At 42.5% G+C, this 20,358-nt stretch overlaps 1 non-coding gene across 1 annotated transcript; it reads right to left on the reverse strand.

Annotated features, from left to right (window-relative positions):
* Positions 1-201: 201 nt before the first annotated feature.
* Trnat-ugu (transfer RNA threonine (anticodon UGU)) lies at positions 202-276 on the reverse strand. The gene has a single exon. It is a non-coding gene; the product is annotated as a tRNA-Thr (tRNA).
* Positions 277-20,358: the final 20,082 nt, after the last annotated feature.

Here is a 20,358-nt window from a genome sequence, read left to right on the forward strand (position 1 = left end):
ATCCGCACAGAAGAAGGTCATGGCCGGTATTGCCAGAACTATATACTTATATGGATATGATGTCTGTTCTTTCGGAAATGTTCGAAAGAACAGACTCCATTTATGACCAGCAGCCGTCTAGAACGAAAACAGAATTATATATTAATACCTTCAGCTGCTGACGGGCGTTGATATATATCAACGGGAACAAGTGAAAATGTGTGCCCCGACCGGGACTCGAACCCAGGATCTCCTGCTTACATGGCAGACGCTCTATCCATATGAGCCACCGAGGGCACAGAGGATAGCGCGACTGCAGGGACTACTATCTCGCGCACGCCTCCCGTGAGACCCACATTCTCAACTTATATGTCCACCCACTACATTCATTACTCGTGAAAGACATTCTTACCAAGTCCTGTAAGAGTTGGGTAATATGTGTGCATCTGCACAGAAGAAGAAGGTCATGGCCGGTATTTCCAGAACTATATACTTATATGGATATGGAGTCTGTTCTTTTGGACATGTCCAAAAGAACAGACGCCAAATCCACATAAGTATATCCTGTACAAAGGTTTATGGACCATTTTTCCTTGTGGAAAGAACCGTAACGGGAATCACGTATCTGGACATGTTGGAACAATGGCTGTTCCGTCAAGTTATCGAAGATTCCCACGCCTTCATTTTCCAACAGCATGGAGCTCTGCCCCATTGGCACCATGACGGGAGGCTTTTTGAATGACTGCCTTCCTCAGAGCTGGATCAGTCGCAGGGTACTTCAGGACCTGGCTCTGCATTTCTGGCACCGAGATCTCCATCTCACATCCTGCGACTATTTCTTATGGCGTTATGTGAAGGAAGTTGTTTATGTCCCACCTTTACCAACTACTCTGAAAGATCTGCAGAACCGGAACACTGATGCTGTGCACTCAGTAACAGCAGACATGCTTACACACATCGATGATTGCTGTGTAGCCAAAGGTGGCCATATTGAACATTTACATCATTTATCATATTTCTAATTATTAAATAAGTATTAAAAACTCATTAATTACAAATTATTAAATTGATGTCAAACATTATGAAAAAACTTTCATTGGTATAAATCTTGTTCATTCTGGATTTTTACTTGAACAAATGTGAAGCCTTGAAAATGAATTCATCATTTAGAATAATCCTGTATATTGCTCTTTGACTGCTTGTTAAAATTGTTCCGCCAGGGCTGTCTTTCGATTTTTAAATTTCCACCATCATCCATCCTCCATATTTTATTTTTAAATTTACCACCTTATGTCATCTTGATTATGTCACTGAAAAGGTGGAATAGCTTGTGACATCACATGAGGTTAATTATCTGGGCCATATGCCATAAAAATGTAAAGAAAGTGAGCCAGAACATACATAGCATTCCTTCTTGAATGTAAGAGTATAATTATTGGTAGAGGTCCCTAAAGCAAAATCATCTGCGTTCCTTAGCTTTTGCTGATGATACTGAGGTACTCTCTGAGCCATGTCACATCATCAGTTACACTAAGTTTTGATAGAGCCATCATTAGACGACTTTGAAAAATATGAACTATATGGTGCATATATACAGGGTGGGACAAATAAAACAGAATTCAAGGCTACAAAGGATCACAGCAGAGGAAACGAAACACGGTACTATCCCTGTCTATAGCAGATGCTGAAAGTGACCACTATTCATCTCTTGGTACTTTTGGGCCCTGGTTAGCAAGTCGCTGAAAGTGGATCTAAGCTGCACTGCTGGAATTGCTGCAATCTCATCCGAAATGTTCTATTGCAGTTCCTGAAGTATAGGAGGGTTATTGTGATAAACCTTAGATTTGAGGGGTTCCCACACAAAGTAACCACACACTGACAAATCAGGTGACCTGGGAGGCCAACTAGGGCCACCACCAGTCTAACCTCTGCTAACAACTCTGTCAGGAATGAAGATTGTGTAAATGTGCTCCAGGGTTCGCTGGCTGTATGGGCAGCTGTTCCATCCTGTTGGAAGTAAAATGGCTTTTTTAAAATGGCGCTGAGCACTATGCGACTTAACTTGTGAGGTCATCAGTCGCCTAGAACTTAGAACTAATTAAACCTAACCAACCTAAGGACATCACACACATCCATGCCCGAGACAGGATTCGAATCTGCGACCGTAGCGGTCGCTCGGTTCCAGACTGTAGCGCCTACAACCACACGGCCACTGCTGGAAGTAACTTCAGCCCTTTTCTTCCTCCGTCAGTGCTGCCACAAATGTTTTCAAGATGTTGGCAATGTAATGTGCTGCAGTCAGCGTGTGATGAAAGAAGAATGGACCAAAAATCTGGCGCACAGACACTGTACACGAAACCCCAACCTGCGATCCTGTCTCGTGGAAATTATGCAGACTTTTCGTGCCCAGAACCTATGATTTTGTGAGTTGACATAACCATTCAAGTGAAACCAGGCTTCATCAGATATAGAGAACACTCCATGTCCAAGCCATTGTCAGTAAACAGCCACGCACAAGACTGAAGGCGCTGAGGAGCATCTGCTGGTTTTAATGCATGGACAACAGACACTCAGGATGGATGCATGTGCAAGTACATGTGGAGTATTCGTTCGCATGGTCAACATGATATGCAAGTCTCTTGCAGCAGGTGTTGCGTTGATTTGGTAGGACTCTGAAGTATTTTCTGGTGTATTGCAGCCACATTTTCTAGTGTGCTGGCACGTTTCACAATGTTTTCTGACTTATTCAAAACACGTCCTGTCTGATGCTATTTACGGACTAAGCGCTGCTTGGCACTCTTTGCTGGCACTTTGACACCATTAAACTCCTCAGCAAAAAACAACTGACCACGCCGTTTCCACGACTTTATTGTCACGAAACTTTCAACGACAAATACCTGCTGCTCCACTGTGGAAACCATCCTCCTCTTTGCTCTGTTCCACCCACACAGCCTGCAATACGGTCTGAAGCGGTGTGATCACGTGGCGGGCGTACACGTGGTGTGCGCTTGACGGAGTGTGGTTATATGCATACATTCATGTCCTATCGCATCCACTCGTCTGGGCCACTTTTATTTGCCCCACCCTGTATATTCGCTGGGCAGAATAAGACGATGAGGAGAGTCACAGAGGGAGACAGAGACAGGTAGTCAATAAGAAGTGCGCTCTGGGAGTAAGAGTGCTGACCAAAAGAGAGCGTGACACAGCGAGACTCGCTGTAACTCTCCGCATACAGACAGACACAGACACATAGGGCAGTGCGCGGATTCTGCGACTGGAGGCGAGACAGCCTCTATTGTGCAGGGACCGTATCCATTGGTAACAGTGTCAAATGGCTCTGAGCACTATGGGACTTAACATCTGAGATCATCAGTCCCCTAGAACTTAGAACTACTTAAATCTAAGGACATCACACACATCCATGCCCGAGGCAGGATTCGAACCTGCGACCGTAGCAGTCGCGCGGTTCCGGACTGACGCGCTTAGAACCGCTCGGCCACCGCGACCGGCCGTAACACTGTCAAAGGCCAATATTACGTTGCATGGATTTGGAATGCATCCATCATGAATGATGAACATTAGTGCTGCGATCAACTATGTTGCATAAGCAAACGGTACGTTAACCTGGGGAATCTTCAAACGTCGTTGTAAAGTTTGAAACAGGGGTATCGATGTTGTAGGAAGTGTTTATCAATGTAAGGCCAGAGAGAGAGGCTACTACAACTGTCGGGAACCTGACAGGACAAAAAGGGAAGGTGGATATTAAGAAGTCAGCTTAATTTTTTATTGTATAGGTTAAGGTGAAGGGCTGGATGTACATGTATATTTAAACTGTCTTTGGACACAAGCTGGTTAACAAAAACAAGTCCTTGCTGAACATCCTGCTGTGTAGCAACAGTAAATGTTTTTATTTTGAACTCATTTGAGTAAGAATAATTTCAACTTATATTTCTTAGAAATTTGGCTAAATAATTTTCATGAATTTTTAATTTGACAAGGTTGCATTTGTGTACACCTAACATGATGAGAGCATTAGTAGTTTGCCATGCAGTCAGAATTGTCAAATGTTGGAGTACTTTGTAAAGTATCAATATAAATTCATCAAAATTTATGAGTAGTAGCAGTGATGAGGTACAGCACTGTGTAATTGTTCAGCGATATTGCATTTATCTCGGGATACTGGGTGTCAAACAAAGTGTTTAAAGTATTTCTTTGACAATATGTAATCATTCAATAAAACCCACGTTCCAAACTCCGCGTTTCTTGCCAACTCTCTCTCCAATAATAGATGAGATTTAATTAAGTCTGTTGAGAATCTACATGAAATAGCGGAAAAAGTTGGACTCCTAATCTTATGGGAAAAGACGCAATACATGGACGGAATCAGACCAGTATTCAACTGTCTACCTTGGACCAAGAAATTCAGAAAAATGTCCCCAGTGGACAAATTCATTCACTTAGATTACGTTATTGAATAGGTAGAGCTAACAAAGAAGCTGACAAAGAAAAGGGCATAAATTCACTTAGAACGAATTCAATAAAAAAATTCTGTCAAAAAGTGCAAAACTACGACATTACAATACATTCATTGAAATAGAAATAAGTTACCCATCTCAAGCTTATCAACTGGTAGTAGATCTTACACAAAAAAATCAAAAAACAATAAAGAACAATATAGGACTTTTTTTAACTTTGTGTTCTCCCTTACGGCAGGTCTTGTCATGGGGGAGCTTCGCCAGAGAGGTCCACCGCATGAGCGTCTTAGGAAGTGATTACAAGTGATTACAGTGGTGGTTTCCCGTTGCCTTCCTCTGATGAGAAAGAAATGATAATGAGGACAACACAACAGCCAGTCCCTGAGCCGAGAAAATCTACCACGCAGCCGGGAATCGAACCCGGGCCCCTTGGCGTAACAAGCCGCGGCGTTGACCACTCAGCTATTTTTTTTTTCGAAAGTCGAACAGAGTTTAAGGAGGTGGGGGAGGGCGGGAAAGGCAGAGCGATCAGGGGTCGTAACCCGAGGCCTGATCACTATTTATTTATTTATTTTTATTTACTGTTTTATTACACTCGTAATTTGGTTTTACTTTACACCACAACAAAAATAAATGTATCTAGCACCGCATCGTGCCCTGAGTAAAGAAAATAATATCTCGGCACGTTCCTACACCGAGGGAATGTATATGGGGAAAAGAAAAAAAAAGTGCTGCATACATGATACAGAAGGGTGTGTCGCTACTCTCCTTACGCTTAATCATCCAGGTACGTCTTCATGTATGTTATGTTATTCCACCGAGAATCGAACCTAGTCTTGTCGGCTCACTCAATGAGTGTCTTTTCCAAACTGTTGATGATCCAGCTGCGTGGAGGGTCGCGTAGGGCACTCCCTAAGTAATTAGAAAAATACTGTCTGTAGTTTGGGTTCCGTACGATCTTGCAATGACGTTCTTGTAGGTAGTTCCAAAGTCTAATACATCTTTAGGATCGAGCGAGGTGGCGCAGTGGTTATCACACTGGACTCGCATTCGGGAGGACGACGGTTCAATCCCGTCTCCGGCCATCCTGATTCAGGTTTTCCGTGATTTCCCTAAATCGTTTCAGGCAAATGCCTGGATGGTTCCTTTGAAAGGGCACGGCCGATTTCCTTCCCAATCCTTCCCTAACCCGAGCTTTCGCTCCGTCTCTAATGACCTCGTTGTCGACGGGACGTTAAACACTAACCACCACCACATCTTTAGGTCCATCGTGAAATAAGTAGTGTACCTCATGCGCAAGGATCCACGTGACAGCGTTGGTCTTGGCGCGCGGGAAATACTGTTGATCCGGAAATAGTAGAAACCGAGGTGTAATGTGTTCCGGAGTCACTCGTAGAAAATACGACAAAATTTGTCGCACCAAGCGCCATACGTCTTCTGCTGCGTCACATGTGAGACGGTGTTCGTATGCGTCTGACATCCCGCAGACTACGCATAGAGGCGATTCCGCCATGTTTATCTTGTGGAGGCGTGATCGAGTGATCTGTTTACCATTGACTGTGATGTACCATGTGGATCGGACGGCTGTGTCCAGTGTAACCGAGTGAATCGTCTTCCACACCACCTTCCAATTAACCTGAGGGCTTTTGGTCTTCACGACGTTTGGTGAGTGCCTCTGCTGTAGGCCTCCCCCCCATGAACCATGGACCTTGCTGTTGGTGGGGAGGCTTGCGTGCCTTAACGATACAGATAGCCGTACCGTAGTTGCAACGACAACGGAGGGGTATCTATTGAGAGGCCAGACTAACATGTGGTTCCTGAAGAGGGGCAGCAGCCTTTTCAGTAGTTGCAGGGGCAACAGTCTCGATGATTGACTGATCTGGCTTTGTAACATTAACCAACACGGCCTTGCTGTTGTGGTACTGCGAACGGCTGAAAGCAAGGGGAAACTACAGCCGTAATTTTTCCCGAGGGCATGCAGCTTTACTGTATGGTTAAATGACGATGGCGTCCTCTTGGGTAAAATATTCCGGATATAAAATAGTCTCCCATTCGGATCTCTGGGGGGGGGGGGGGGGGGGGGGGCGGGGGACTACTCAAAAGGACGGCGTCATCAGGTGAAAGAAAACTGGCGTTCTACGGATCGGAGCGTGGAATGTCAGATCCCTTAATCGGGCAGGTATGTTAGAAAATTTAAAAAGGGAAATGGATAGGTTAAAGTTGGATATAGTGGGAATTAGTGACGTTCGGTGGCAGGAGGAACAAGACTTCTGGTCAGGTGACTACAGGGTTATAAACACAAAATCAAATAGGGGTAATGCAGGAGTAGGTTTAATAATGAATAGGAAAATAGGAGTGCGGGTAAGCTACTACAAACAGCATAGTGAACGTATTATAGTGGCCACGATAGATGCGAAGCCCGTGCAACTACAGTAGTACAAGTTTATATGCCAACTAGCCCTGCAGATGACGAAGAAATTGAAGAAATGTATGATGAGACAAAAGAATATATTCAAGTAGTGAAGTGAGACGAAAAGTTAATAGTCATGGGTGACTGGAGTTCGACAGTAGGAAAAGGGAGAGAAGGAAACATAGTAGGTGAATATGGATTGGGGCAAAGAAATGAAAGAGGAAGCCGTCTGTTAGAATTTTGCATACAGCATAAGTTAATCATAACTAACACTTGGTTCAAGAATCATAAATGGAGGTTGTATACATGGAGGAATCCTGGAGATACTAAAAGGTATCAGATAGATTATATAATGGTAAGACAGAGATTTAGGAACCAGGTTTTAAATTGTAAGACATTTCCAGGGGCAGACGTGGACTCTGACCACAATCTGTTGGTTATGGACTGTAGATTAAAACTGAAGAAACTGCAAAAAGGTGGGAATTTAAGGAGATGGGACCTGTATAAACTGAAAGAACCAGAGGTTGTACAGAGTTTCAGGGAGAGCATAAGGAAACAATTGAAAGGAATGGGGGAAAGTAATACAGTAGAAGACGAATGGGTAGCTCTGACCGATGAAGTAGTGAAGGCAGTAGAGGATTAAGTAGGTAAAATGACGAGGGCTAGTAGAAATCCTTGGGTAACAGAAGAAATATTGAATTTAACTGATGAAAGAAGAAAATACAAAAATGGAGTAAGTGAAACAGGCAAAAAGGAATAGAAACGTCTCAAAAATGAGATGGCAGGAAGTGCAAAATGGCTAAGCAGGCATGGCTAGAGGACAATTGTAAGGATGTAGAGGCTTATCTCACTAGGGGTAAGATAGATACAGCCTACAGGAAAATTAAAGATACATTTGGAGAAAAGAGAGGCACTTGTACGAATATCAAGAGCTCAAAAAGGAAACCCAGTTCTAAGTAAAGAGCGGAAAGCAGAAAGGTGGAAGTAGTATATAGAGGGTCTATACAAAGGCGATGTACTTGAGGACAATATTAGCGATGTACTTGAGGACAATATTATAGAAATGGAAGAGGTTGTAGATGAAGATGAAATGGGAGATACGATACTGCGTGAAGAGTTTGACTGAGCACTGAAAGACCTGAGTCGAAACAAGGCCCCCGGAGTAGACAACATTCCATTAGAACTACTGACGGCCTTGGGAGAGCCAGTCCCGACAAAACTCTACTATCTGGTGAGCAAGATATACGAGACAGGCGAAATACCCTCAGACTTCAAGAAGATTATAATAATTCCAATCCCAAAGAAAGCAAGTGTTGCCAGATGTGAAAATTACCGAACCATCAGTTTAATAAGTCACAGCTGCAAAATACTAAAACGAATTCTTTACAGACGAATGGAAAAACTGGTAGAAGCCGACCTCGGGGAAGATCAGTTTGGATTCAGTAGAAATGTTGGAACACGTGAGGCAATACTGACCTTACGACTTATCTTAGAAGAAAGATTAAGGAAAGGCAAACCTACGTTTCTAGCATTTGTAGACTTAGAGAAAGCTTTTGACAATGTTGACTGGAATACGCTCTTTCAAATTCTAAAGGTGGTAGGGGTAAAATACAGGGAGTGATATGCTATTTACAATTTGTACAGTAACCAGATGGCATTTATAAGAGTCGAAGGACATGAAAGGGAAGCAGTGGTTGGGAAATGAGTGAGACAGGGTTGTAGCCTCTCCCCGTTGTTATTCAGTCTGTATATTGAGCAAGCAGTAAAGGAAACAAAAGGAAAATTCGGAGTACATATTAAAATCCATGGAGAAGAAATAAAAACTTCGAGGTTCGCCGATGACATTGTAATTGTGTCAGAGACAGCAAAGGACTTGGAAGAGCAGTTGAATGGAATGGACAGTGTCTTGAAAGGAGGATATAATATGAACATCAACAAAAGCAAAACAAGGATAATGGAATGTAGCCGAATTAAGTCGGGTGATGCTGAGGGAATTAGATTAGGAAATGAGACACTTAAAGCAGTAAAGGAGTTTTGCTACTTGGGTAGCAAAATAACTGATGATGGTCGAAGGAGAGACGATATAAAATGTAGACTGGCAATGGCAAGGAAAGCGTTTCTCAAGAAGAGAAATTTGTGAACATCGAGTATAGATTTAAGTGTCAGGAAGTCGTTTCTGAAAGTATTTGTATGGAGAGTAGCCATGTATGGAAGTGAAACATGGACAATAAATAGTTTGAACAAGAAGAGAATAGAAGCTTTCGAAATGTGGTGCTACAGAAGAATGTTGAAGATTAGGTGGGTAGATCACATAACTAATGAGGAGGTATTGAATAGGATTGGGGAGAAGAGAAGTTTGTGGCACAACTTGACTAGAAGAAGGGATCGGTTGGTAGGACATGTTTTGAGACATCAAGGGATCACAAATTTATCATTGGAGATCAGTGTGGAGGGTTAAAATCGTAGAGGGAGACCAAGAGATGAATACACTAAGCAGATTCAGAAGGATGTAGGTTGCAGTAAGTATTGGGAGATGAAGAAGTTTGCACAGGATAGAGTAGCATGGAGAGCTGCATCGAACTAGTCTCAGGACTGAAGACCACAACAACAACAACATCTGCTGTAGGATATGATATATATCCCGCGCCGACTCCTGTTTCGTCGGTGGTACTGCGATACGGAAATAGCTGTGTTCAATGTAAAAGTTTCCGATTTATATTGGGGCGGACTACAGGAAATACATAGAACCAAAACGTGAAAATGTAATTTAAATGTTTAATCAAATTAAACCTACAAAAAGTGTGAAGTAATCATGAAACGATGATTATATTTTTGTGCTGACTTACTGAGAATGAAAAAAAATTCAGTACTTAGTAATACTGACAAAGAACCGAAACACAAATAAGCAAGGACCTAACGCAGATTTGTATATACGAAGATATCTTTCAAGACATAACAAAAGTTCGTGTCTTAATTAATGATAAATTTGCTGAGATAGTGAGAGAGGACAAGTTACTCTCTCACCGATTTTTGATAAATATTTTGTATGAAATAAAAATTTTTGTTACAACGTTATGGAACTGGTGTGGGACCCCAGAAAGTGAACTGCCTAAGCGGGCGTTGATGAAGCTAGAAGCATGAGGAATTTTTTTTAGGATTATTAATTCTTAGCAACGGCGTGTTTGAATTTGAAAGCAAGTGGCGGCGAGCCATCCCTCAGTAAATCTTGCCTGACAGGCCCATGGCCGCATAGGGGCGACAGAGCACCCCCTAGTCGAGACGGGTTTCCAGCAGGACAATGTCCACTTTACCTACATCGGCGCCAGCCGAAATCTGGGATGTGGGCGACGGGCTGAAGGGACAGGTCTACCCACTGGAGCTGTAAACTGGGCAATGTGGACTGCGCCACGCCTGATAAAACTGTACAAGTTTTCACGTTCGCTGACAACTTCAAATGGGCCTGTGACCCATTTCCATCGGCCGACTTCGTCGTAAAGGAGACGCTGGCGCCTGGGAAACGTTTAGAGATAGAAGCTTTATTACACCATATAGTTAGGACTAACTTGCTCCTATGCAAATCCAATTAAGATAAAGATCTGTAAGACTGTAGTTCGCTTGTTGCTGTGGGAAGCGACGCGACTTCAGCGAAAAACACCTTCTCCCACTGCGAAAACTTAAAAAAAGAAAGTAATTGGCTGTTTCTATTTATTTTCAGAGACGCAGGTCTCTTAAGTCTTGTGCTGGTTGATTCTGAGTTTGTGCTGGCGTGTAGGAGGGGATATTTAGTGCCTCTAAAGCTCTGTGGTTGTCTCAAGACGGAATGGAAGGCGTTGACGGTCGTATACTGTGCGGAAAAACGGGAGTTTTTGTTTATCTGGAGAGGTGCGAGGTACTCTGGTTCTGGACTTCGGTCTGGAAGCAACTTCTGGTCGAAGCTCTGGCAGGTGTGGTTGGTACCTAGGACCTGTCCTAAGACTGACTCAACTTACGAGAAGTTAGACTGGGGAGCGTGTGGCGAAGTTCTCGCTGTACCGACAGTGTGGCTTCAAACATCTTGGACTACTCATCTGCCGAGGGCACTCTTATTCGATTTGGTGTACCAGTCTCGACGTTCGACATCATTGTGCGCACTGCCGTATAAGTGAGCCGAATTTGTCCTTGGTACGGTTAGCGAACGGGTGTCTCACACACGGAAATCTTCCGTGATTTCAGGGCTCTAGTAGGGACTAAATTGCGATCCGTCTGCCTGATCGGTAGATCGTGGGACTTTTCATTTCTTTCGTGGCGCGATCGACTCACAGGTGCCGCCTTATGACACGCCACTGTCGCACATGAATCGCCATCTGCAAGTTACATCGATGCACGAAGCAAACAGGGTAAAGTAGTGCTGCTCCGGCCTTGTCAGGGCATACAAACTCTAACCGCCACTTGCTCTCAGCTGCAGCCTCATAGCCTACAGTAGACTGAACAGTCAAAGTCTGCTCAACAACAGATTCACACTGATAGCGTAATCCACATTTTAAGGGGCAATGTATTTGACACACCTTTGCCACCGAGGATCTTTGTCCATTGTGGTCTTAAACCACCTATTAGTTGTTTACGAGATTCTCACAGAAATTTGAGAGTTTACAGGGCACTCTCACTCCTGATTCGGTGTAGGGAAAACGATCTATGGCGATTTGACTTCATACATTGTGATGAAATGGTGGGCAGCAGTTTATGGTCTTGTTTGGGTGCTGTATCGAAAGGAATACAGTAAGCTTTACCTACGTTCAAAGGAAAAGGGTGCCGACTTAAACAACAGCAGTAAAAGCACAGTGTTGGTAGTGCGACAAAGCGCGTTTTTTTCTGGGGAACGACGAAGAGACATTTCCAGACGACCGTGTGCAGTGGTCGCACATTAGCTTTGGCGCCAGACGTCCAGGTACATGGCCTAGCGCCGAAAAGTCGCCGACAGCACATTTTAGGCCTTGTTAGCAAGCAAGCCACAAAAAGAAATGTAAAATGCTGCAAATGCCCGTGGGACAGGGAAACTGGGGCCCAGACATCCAGTCTCTGTTTCAAAACATGTTTTGTCAATGCGAGTTTGAAATGGACGCAACAGGGGAGATAACAAGCTGTTTGTGGAGGGCTGTGCTTCCACCCTGCGTTGTGTTAGCAGAAGACACGGCAAACATGTGGGAAAGCGGCCGCGAAGCTGAATTTTTTTCCGTTTTCTGCCAATTAACTTTAAGTCTCCGATTGGTCAAATCGGTTCGCAGTGCAAAGACCATTCACCGAGCTTAGAATGCCAGGCTCCAGCTCGTGATTGGCTTTTGTGAAAATGGGGGAAGTCAAAAAAGAGAAATATGCTTTTGGAACCGAGCTGATGAGGAAACGGGGAGAAAGGGAGATCGGCACTCTTGTACAAGTCTCTTGTACGGGCGCTTTGCTAGTAAAGAACTGCAGGTCTCTACCTAAACGGTGAGACTTGTGTCCTTTGCTAGGGTGAGACTTAGAGCCTGTGCCAGTCACCTTCTGAACAATCAGAGGTACTGCTTATATCATCACAGTCACAACGAGTGACGCGTGGGTGTACTTATTTGTCTTGAGTCGGCCGTCTAAACATTTGATGTAATCCGACATGCACAGTCGTGGCACGGGGTCAAATTGGTTTGGCAGACCAGCAAACGAGTCCATCCGCACACTGGAATCCGTCAGGGTTTCAGAGGCTCTTAGGTAAGTACCTGTGTTCTGCATTAACCGAACGCGAGACCGCGTACTTGCATTTTTCGGGAACGCTCATTTGATAACAGATTGTTGCTGTCCATGGCTTCAGCCGCCGAACGCATCGTAGTGTGCCGTTGACCAGTAGGATGGTAAAGTATTTGTGCTGCTGCAACGTAGGGCTATAATTTCTATTTCTCAGCACCCTGTTCTTTCGAACCATATTTTTCCTTTTTTTTATATGGTAGAATACGGATGCTTGGTGGTGGCGTAGTTTGATGCCATAACCTGGATTCACGTGTATGAAGCGAGATAGAGCGAGTAATGTTCTGGTTAGTGTCGTGTATCGATCCCCAGCAGATCACTTGGTCCACCATAGGTCCCATTTTAGTAAGCCTTTTGTTAAATAAATATTTTTGTATGATATTTCTTTAACAATTTTGTTGTCTTGTCTTGTTTAAAATCAATAAATCGATTGTGAATTAGACTACAACTTCTCCCTCAGTTCTGATTAACAGTTCCTTCGCATTTTCATGGCAGTCTAGATCAGAGACATAAGGAGTAGCTTTTTCATTTGGTGTCCACTGCTTGGATCTTTTACTTCATTAACAATAATCTTCTTTCAAATTGTTTAGGTTTAATTAGGTTTGTTTTTATTTCTTTTGTTTTTTGTGTGTTTGAAAAAATAAATGTTGTCAGTAAACTAAATTTTGCTTGTCTTCTCAATCAAATCATCACTTTTATATAGTCACCCCAAGTGTTAACTTTGATTCTGTACGACCCTGCCAGGATAAGCCAGGATAAGTTTCATTGTATCGACCTCTGCCAAACAGGTCAACTTTCATTTTTTACGTCCCATAACAAGCGATAACTTTCAATGTGGCGTCCCCTGTCAGGATAACTTTCAAAAGCTATCAAAACAAGCTACAAGGTGGACGGTGGAAAGGCAGAAGTGATGCAGCCATCACATGAAGTGATATCTCAAGGAAAATCAGAAACTAAGTGCCCTGTTTGGGCACAAGGACAACTTGAGATTTGTTCCTGACAGAGCACCCCCTAGTCGAGACGGGTTTCCAGCAGACATTGTCCACTTTACCTGCGTATGACTGAAGGGACGGGTCTGCACACTGGAGCTGTAAACAGCGCATTGTGGACTGCGTCACGCCTTATAAAATTGTACAAGTTTTCATGTTCGCTGACAACTGCAGATGGGCCTGTGACCCATTTCCATCGGCTGACTTCCTGACAGTTTACGAGAGAACTTGCTTGTGGAATTTCTTGACAGATAAAGACAAATGTTTGCGACTGGAACCCTATGCGGCCTGTGTACCTGTTGTACGCAATGGTTTTGCTTAGTGAACGATTGAAAAACATTTCACAAAATACCTTCACAACTTCATTCAGTCAACACATCTCTCCTGGTTCCAAAACTACCCCAACTGTACTCCTACAGTCGGAGAGCATGCTTTTCCCAAACTTACTGTCCGATGAAGAATGGAATGTCTCTTTGGTACTCTATAGACCTTTGCCTTTGTAGAAAAACTGTTCAGGCAAGAGTCACTGCGCATCGCAGAACAACAGGCTGTCCGTAGTCGAAATTCTACAGAACTTCCTTCCATGCCTTCCTGTTAGCACGATTTTGAAGACAAGACATCCACTGATACTCGGTGGACGTAGCTGCTAACGAGTCCCAGGCAGACGTTCAACGGAGCTACAATGACCGACAGTAAGACAATGGACTCGAATTCGGGACGTCGGTAGCCTAACTTCACGTCCTACCATTCAGGTCTACGTTTCTTGTCGTTTCCGTAAATCGCTTAAGGCGCGAACCGAGACGGTTCCTCTGAAAATGAAACAGTTGTCTATAGCGACATCGTCGATGGGACATCAAATAGTGGTCATCCTTTGTCCCTGCCGTCCTTCGAGCAATAGAACGCCACATGACTGACTCACGTGGTAGGACCTCATGGCAGATCACGTGTCACTAAACGGAAAGAAGGCAGAGCGTCTTGTTGCACAGCCAAGTCGCGCAGACATTAGACGAACATGATATCATACTGTCTAGCATTTAGTCCGTTAATAGAAAAACTCCTGCTCCAGTTGTAATGATGATGAGAACGTTTTCGAAGTTTTAGCTACACCTTGTTACGCAGCGTCCCAGAGCATCAGCAGTACCTTTGTACTTGTTCGATTTCCCTGGCGTATAACAATCAGTGGTACAAGAAAAATAGTTGCCTGTAAATAGCTGAAAAGGAGTTCATTCGTTTTGTGTTTCGAAGGACGATGGCTGGCACAGTACTAGTAACACGCCAGAGGGAATTTAGGTTCGAACAGAACGAGGTGGCGCTATGGCTAAGACGTTGGACTCGTCGTTTTCCGGTGCAGCAGCTGACATATGCCTGAACTCCCACCACGTGGCCCAACTACCGCGCTAATGAGAAGACTGACCTTTGACGCCCCTCCGACGAGGGACTTTTCTAGAGGCGATCACAGCAGTTATTTTATCCCCGAGTCAAAGGCTCGACAGTTTTTTATGTATTATGTAAACTAACTAGAAAAAGACTTGTAACTTCTTATGGACTGTAGACTGCATCATATGATAAGCAATAAAGCGACGTTTCGACTGCTATCGCAACAAGCTTTCATTAGGGCGTGTAATAGTGAATATTGCATACGCTGTTACACACACCCAGATTAAGGCTGGAATATTTGTTAATCATTTTACAATACACTACGCTCCATAAGATTTGTATAGTAAATCTAACTTGCCGCCGAAGTATACGAATATGAAATAAAACTAGTTGCTATGTTATACTTAAGATACTTAAAATAGCCCAATGCTGCTTAAGTATACAGCTCTGAACAGAATTTATGATACCGTGAATGAATAACACGTTAATTTTGTGTCTGATCTGTTTATAACGACTGATATTGTTACACGTACTTTATGTTAATGGTAAAATTTGCTACAGCTGTAAAAATTATTTATTTCTAAAAAAGGAAAAACTACCCAGTTTCACGACGTATGTTCCATCTTCAGGTGCATATTAAAATGTGAGTCCACAAAGTATGCGTAACTAGGGTTAAAAGAATTTAAGACGTTATTCTCTTGTACGTCATTTACCAAGGATGCGGTATTTTAACATACTTTAAACTATTTTAAGCTTAGTTATGCATTCTTCATGTAGTCACATATTAATATGCACCTCAAGATGGGACACGCGTCCTGAAACCGAATATTGCTTTCCTGTTTAAAAAAATAATTTTTGAAACTGTAGCGGAGTTCACCACTGACTATGAATAACAGTTGCGAATGTCCCGTGAACAGAAAAGTTTTTTTTTTTTATTAGGTCGCTTTCTTGTGTCTGTTTCTCTTCAGCACAAATTTTGCATTTGATTTTAAATTAACTTCCCGATGAGCTAGTGACTTGAAACTTTCAACGAACCTCAGAGCCGAATGACTATGCAATATTACCTCTCTTTGTCAGGTGTGAGGTGCTTTGAGTGTCACTGTCCTTTTCCCCTTTCCTTCCTGCTTCAGTTACGAAACTTTCGGGGGAAGAACGATTGCTCGTAAGCCTCCCTGCGAGCACTAAGATTTCAATTTTTTATTTTCACCGCTTTTTCGTAAGATATTCATAGGAGGAATCGACATATTGGTTGAACCTTCGCACTATACAAGACTATAAACAAATTAATTATTTAAATATAAAACCATTTTTAATATAACACATTTTTGAATCGGATTAAAAAGTGTAAAATAATTTGTACTAGCCCCTTCACATTCCTAGTTTTCGAAAAATTTGTGACAGTGATTTTTAACGTCTGTGAAAATACTCATCAATTTGTAATGAAAAATGTGGGTCGCATGCAACAGATACTAGTGAGGTGAAATGTTCATACTTCAATTATGTATTTGACACATCCCATTTTTTCCGTTATCAATCTCACAAGTTGTTTCATTGTAATGAAATTACAATCACTAATTTTCAGAACTGTCTATATTGTTCTAGGAACCTGCAAGGGGCAGGAGAAATTATAGCTTCCAGAATGAAATTTTCACTCTGCAGCGGAGTGCGCGAGACTCCAACTCGGGACCTTTACCTTTCGCGGGCAACTGTTCTACTAACTGAGCTTCCCAAGCACGACTCACGACCCGTACTCACAATTTTACTTTCGCCAGTACCTCGTAGTTTTTAGCTAGATATAAAAAAGTGTTACATTAAAAATTCGTTTTAATTGAAATAATTATTTAGGCAACCTGCATGTATCGAACAGCAGCCTCTTTTCAAGATGATTTCTGTATTAATTATATTTATTCTTTACACAGCATACATACATGCCAGCTTTATTCAGGACAAATAAATAAATATTCGCACTGTTGTCTTCTGACTGAGGAGGCTCTATTTATAATGTTTTTTTGTTTTTGTTTTTATCATAAATTCTGAGATAGTCCAAATTTTGTAAACAATGCTCGGAACATTATTACTTTCTGATGCCTTGTGTAAAAAGGCGATAATGTTTGAAGAGAGGTTTACAACAGGTTATAGATTGTTATTTACGCGTCGCACACATGAACGAGTTAACAGCTGAAGGTCGACGTTGTTACACGTGATTCATCTGCAACAGGTGTTTAATATGTCCGTTTTAGTGGCAATAAAAGTGTCAACGTATTTTTAAGTCAGATTTATATCGTATCGCTCTTCGTGCATTCCCCACCATAAAATACAAGGGCACGGAGAACTTGCGTTTGTTACCCGCAGATGCGAAGACAACCCCGCAATAACTTTACTGTCAAACGAATACCATTAACACGGTGTTGCAATACCTTTAGCCCAAAAAGAACAGTTGCAAAATTCTTACACGCAGCTTGTGAATTTTTACAGACGAAAACTGTCCGATTCGTTAGCCACAAGGGACACAAATCTGTATCTAAAACTGATCACAGAATCCAGGTGATCTTCGATCGATTGATTGGACGAGAAAGGGAGGAGGAGAGACGATGAGTCCACTGCCGTGTTCCTAAAGCAAGTCACAATAGTTGTAGCAATGTTAGTTCCGGGACTGTCGTCTCGTAAACGTATCATTGTTAGATAGCAATATCTAGCGTTTCGGATGTCATTTATAACAAAAATGTTCCTCTGAGTCTCTTGGATGTCTACAAGCTGAGAAATGTACCGCTACGTAGCTTTTTAGTGTTGAACTGTTGATTTAACTACTTCTCTGCCCTTGAATGTATAGTTGCTGATAGTATTAACCACCTTCCGCTGGCTTTCGGATTTGTAGAAATCATTAACAATAACAAAATCAGTGCCGCAATTACTGTTCAACTTTGGAAATAAGGCTGGAATTTTGCTGTACTTTCTTGGGAGAAAATTGAAGCTTTAACGTTCCGTTGACGCCGAGGTCATTGAGGCTAAATCGGAGACTCCGATTACACTTGATGGTGAGAAAACTGGACGTGATATATTTAGCAGAAACGTCTAAGTATTTTCTGATACAAATATCCTATAAAGAGTCAAGCACGTCCTGTATCATGTAGGTGACTGTTGAGTGCTGCGGCTATAGACGAGTACACAAGCAAACCTAATACAGAAAAATAACTAACTCCTCTCTGTGGGCAAAATGTGGGATTCAAAGTTTCAACGTCCGGACATTAAGACATACGCCCTCATCAGATCACGAACACTGCAGAGCCTTGGGACGGAACCCATACCATTGGTAAACAGTCTGGTGTCGGAGAAAAACACGACAGTATCTCTCGTTCTCTTGTCGCCTGAATTCTGGCGACGAAAATTTCTTCCATTACCGCGATTCCAACACGTTGTCGTGCCAATTACCACTGCAGTAGCATTATAAATTCAACTACGAACTTTGTTACAGATAGACGAGAATAATTAGATAAATATTGCATTTTTGGAAACCAAACATTGGCTCCCTCGCCTCTATGCACATGCATACACCCACACATATGTTGTTGTCCTTGTTGTTGTGGCCTTCAGTCCTGAGACTGGTTTAATGCAGCTCTCCATGCTACTCTATCCTGTGCAAGCTTCTTCATCTCCCAGTACCTACATCCTTCTGAATCTGCTTAGTGTATTCATTTCTTGGTCTCCCTCTACGATTTTTACCCTCCACGCTGCCCTCCAATACTAAACTGGTGATCCCTTGATGCCTCAGAACATGTCCTACCAACCGATCCCTTCCTCTGGTCAAGTTGTGCCACAAACTTCTCTTCTCCCCAATCCTATTCAATACTTCCTCATTAGTTATGTGATCTACCCATCTAATCTTCAACATTCTTCTGTAGCACCACATTGCGAAAGTTTCTATTCTCTTCTTGTCCAAACTATTTATTGTCCATGTTTCACTTCCATACATGGCTACACTCCATACAAATACTTTCAGAAATGACTTCCTGACACTTAAATCTATACTCGATGTTCACAAATTTCTCGTCTTGAGAAACGCTTTCCTTGCCATTACCAGTCTACATTTTATATCCTCTCTACTTCGACCATCATCAGTTATCTTGCTGCCCGAATAACAAAACTCCTTTACTACTTTAAGTGTCTCATTTCCTAATCTAATTCCCTCAGCATCACCCGACTTAATTCGTCTACATTCCATTATCCTCGTTTTGCTTTTGTTGATGTTCATCTTATATCCTCCTTTCAAGACACTGTCCATTCCGTTCAACTGCCCTTCAAAGTCCTTTGCTGTCTCTGACAGAATTACAATGTCATCGGCGAACCTCGAAGTTTTTATTTCTTCTCCATGGACTTTAATATCTACTCCGAATTTTTCTTTTGTTTCCTTTACTGCTTGCTCATTATACAGATTGAATAACATCGGGGAGAGGCTACAACGCTGTCTTACTCCCTTCCCAACAACTGCTTCCCTTTCATGTACCTCGACTCTTATAACTGCCATCTGGTTTCTGTACAAATTGTAAATAGCACTTCGCTCCCTGTATTTTACCCCTACCACCTTTAGAATTTGGAAGAGACTATTCCAGTCAACATTGTCAAAAGCTTTCTCTAAGTCTACAAATGCTAGAAACGTAGCTTTGCCTTTCCTTAATCTTTCTTCTAAGATAAGTCGTAAGGTCACTATTGCCTCACATGTTCCGGTATTTCTACGGAATCCAAACTAATCTTCCCCGAAGTCAGCTTCTACCAGTTTTTCCATTCGTCTGTAAAGAATGCGCGTTAGTATTTTGCAGCTGTGACTTATTAAATTGATAGTTCGGTAATTTTCACATCTGTCAACACCTGCTTTCTTTGGAATTGGGATTATTATAGTCTTCTTGACGTCTGGGGTTATTTCGCTTGTTTCATACATCTTGCTCACCAGCTGGTAGAGTTTTGTCAGGACTGGCTCTCCCAAGCCCCTCAGTAGTTCCAATGGAATGTTGTCTACTCCGGAGGCCTTGTTTCGACTCAGGTATTTCAGTGCTGTGTCAAACTCTTCACGCAGTATCGTATCTCCCATTTCATCTTCATCTACAACCTCTTCCATTTCCATAATATTGTCCTCAAGTACATCACCCTTGTATAGACCCTCTATATACTCCTTCCACTTTTCTGCTTTCCCTTCTTTGCTTAGAACTGGGTTTCCATCTGAGCTCTTGATGTTCATACAAGTGGTTCTCTTATCTCCAAAGGTCTCTTTAATTTTCCTGTAGGCAGTATCTATCTTACCCCTATTGAGATAAGCCTCTACATCCTTACATTTGTCCTCTAGCCATCCCTGCTTAGCCATTTTGCACTTCCTGTCGATCTCATT

This window comes from Schistocerca gregaria, chromosome 2, assembly GCF_023897955.1.
Source record: "Schistocerca gregaria isolate iqSchGreg1 chromosome 2, iqSchGreg1.2, whole genome shotgun sequence".
In the NCBI taxonomy this organism is placed as follows: Eukaryota; Metazoa; Arthropoda; class Insecta; order Orthoptera; family Acrididae; genus Schistocerca; species Schistocerca gregaria.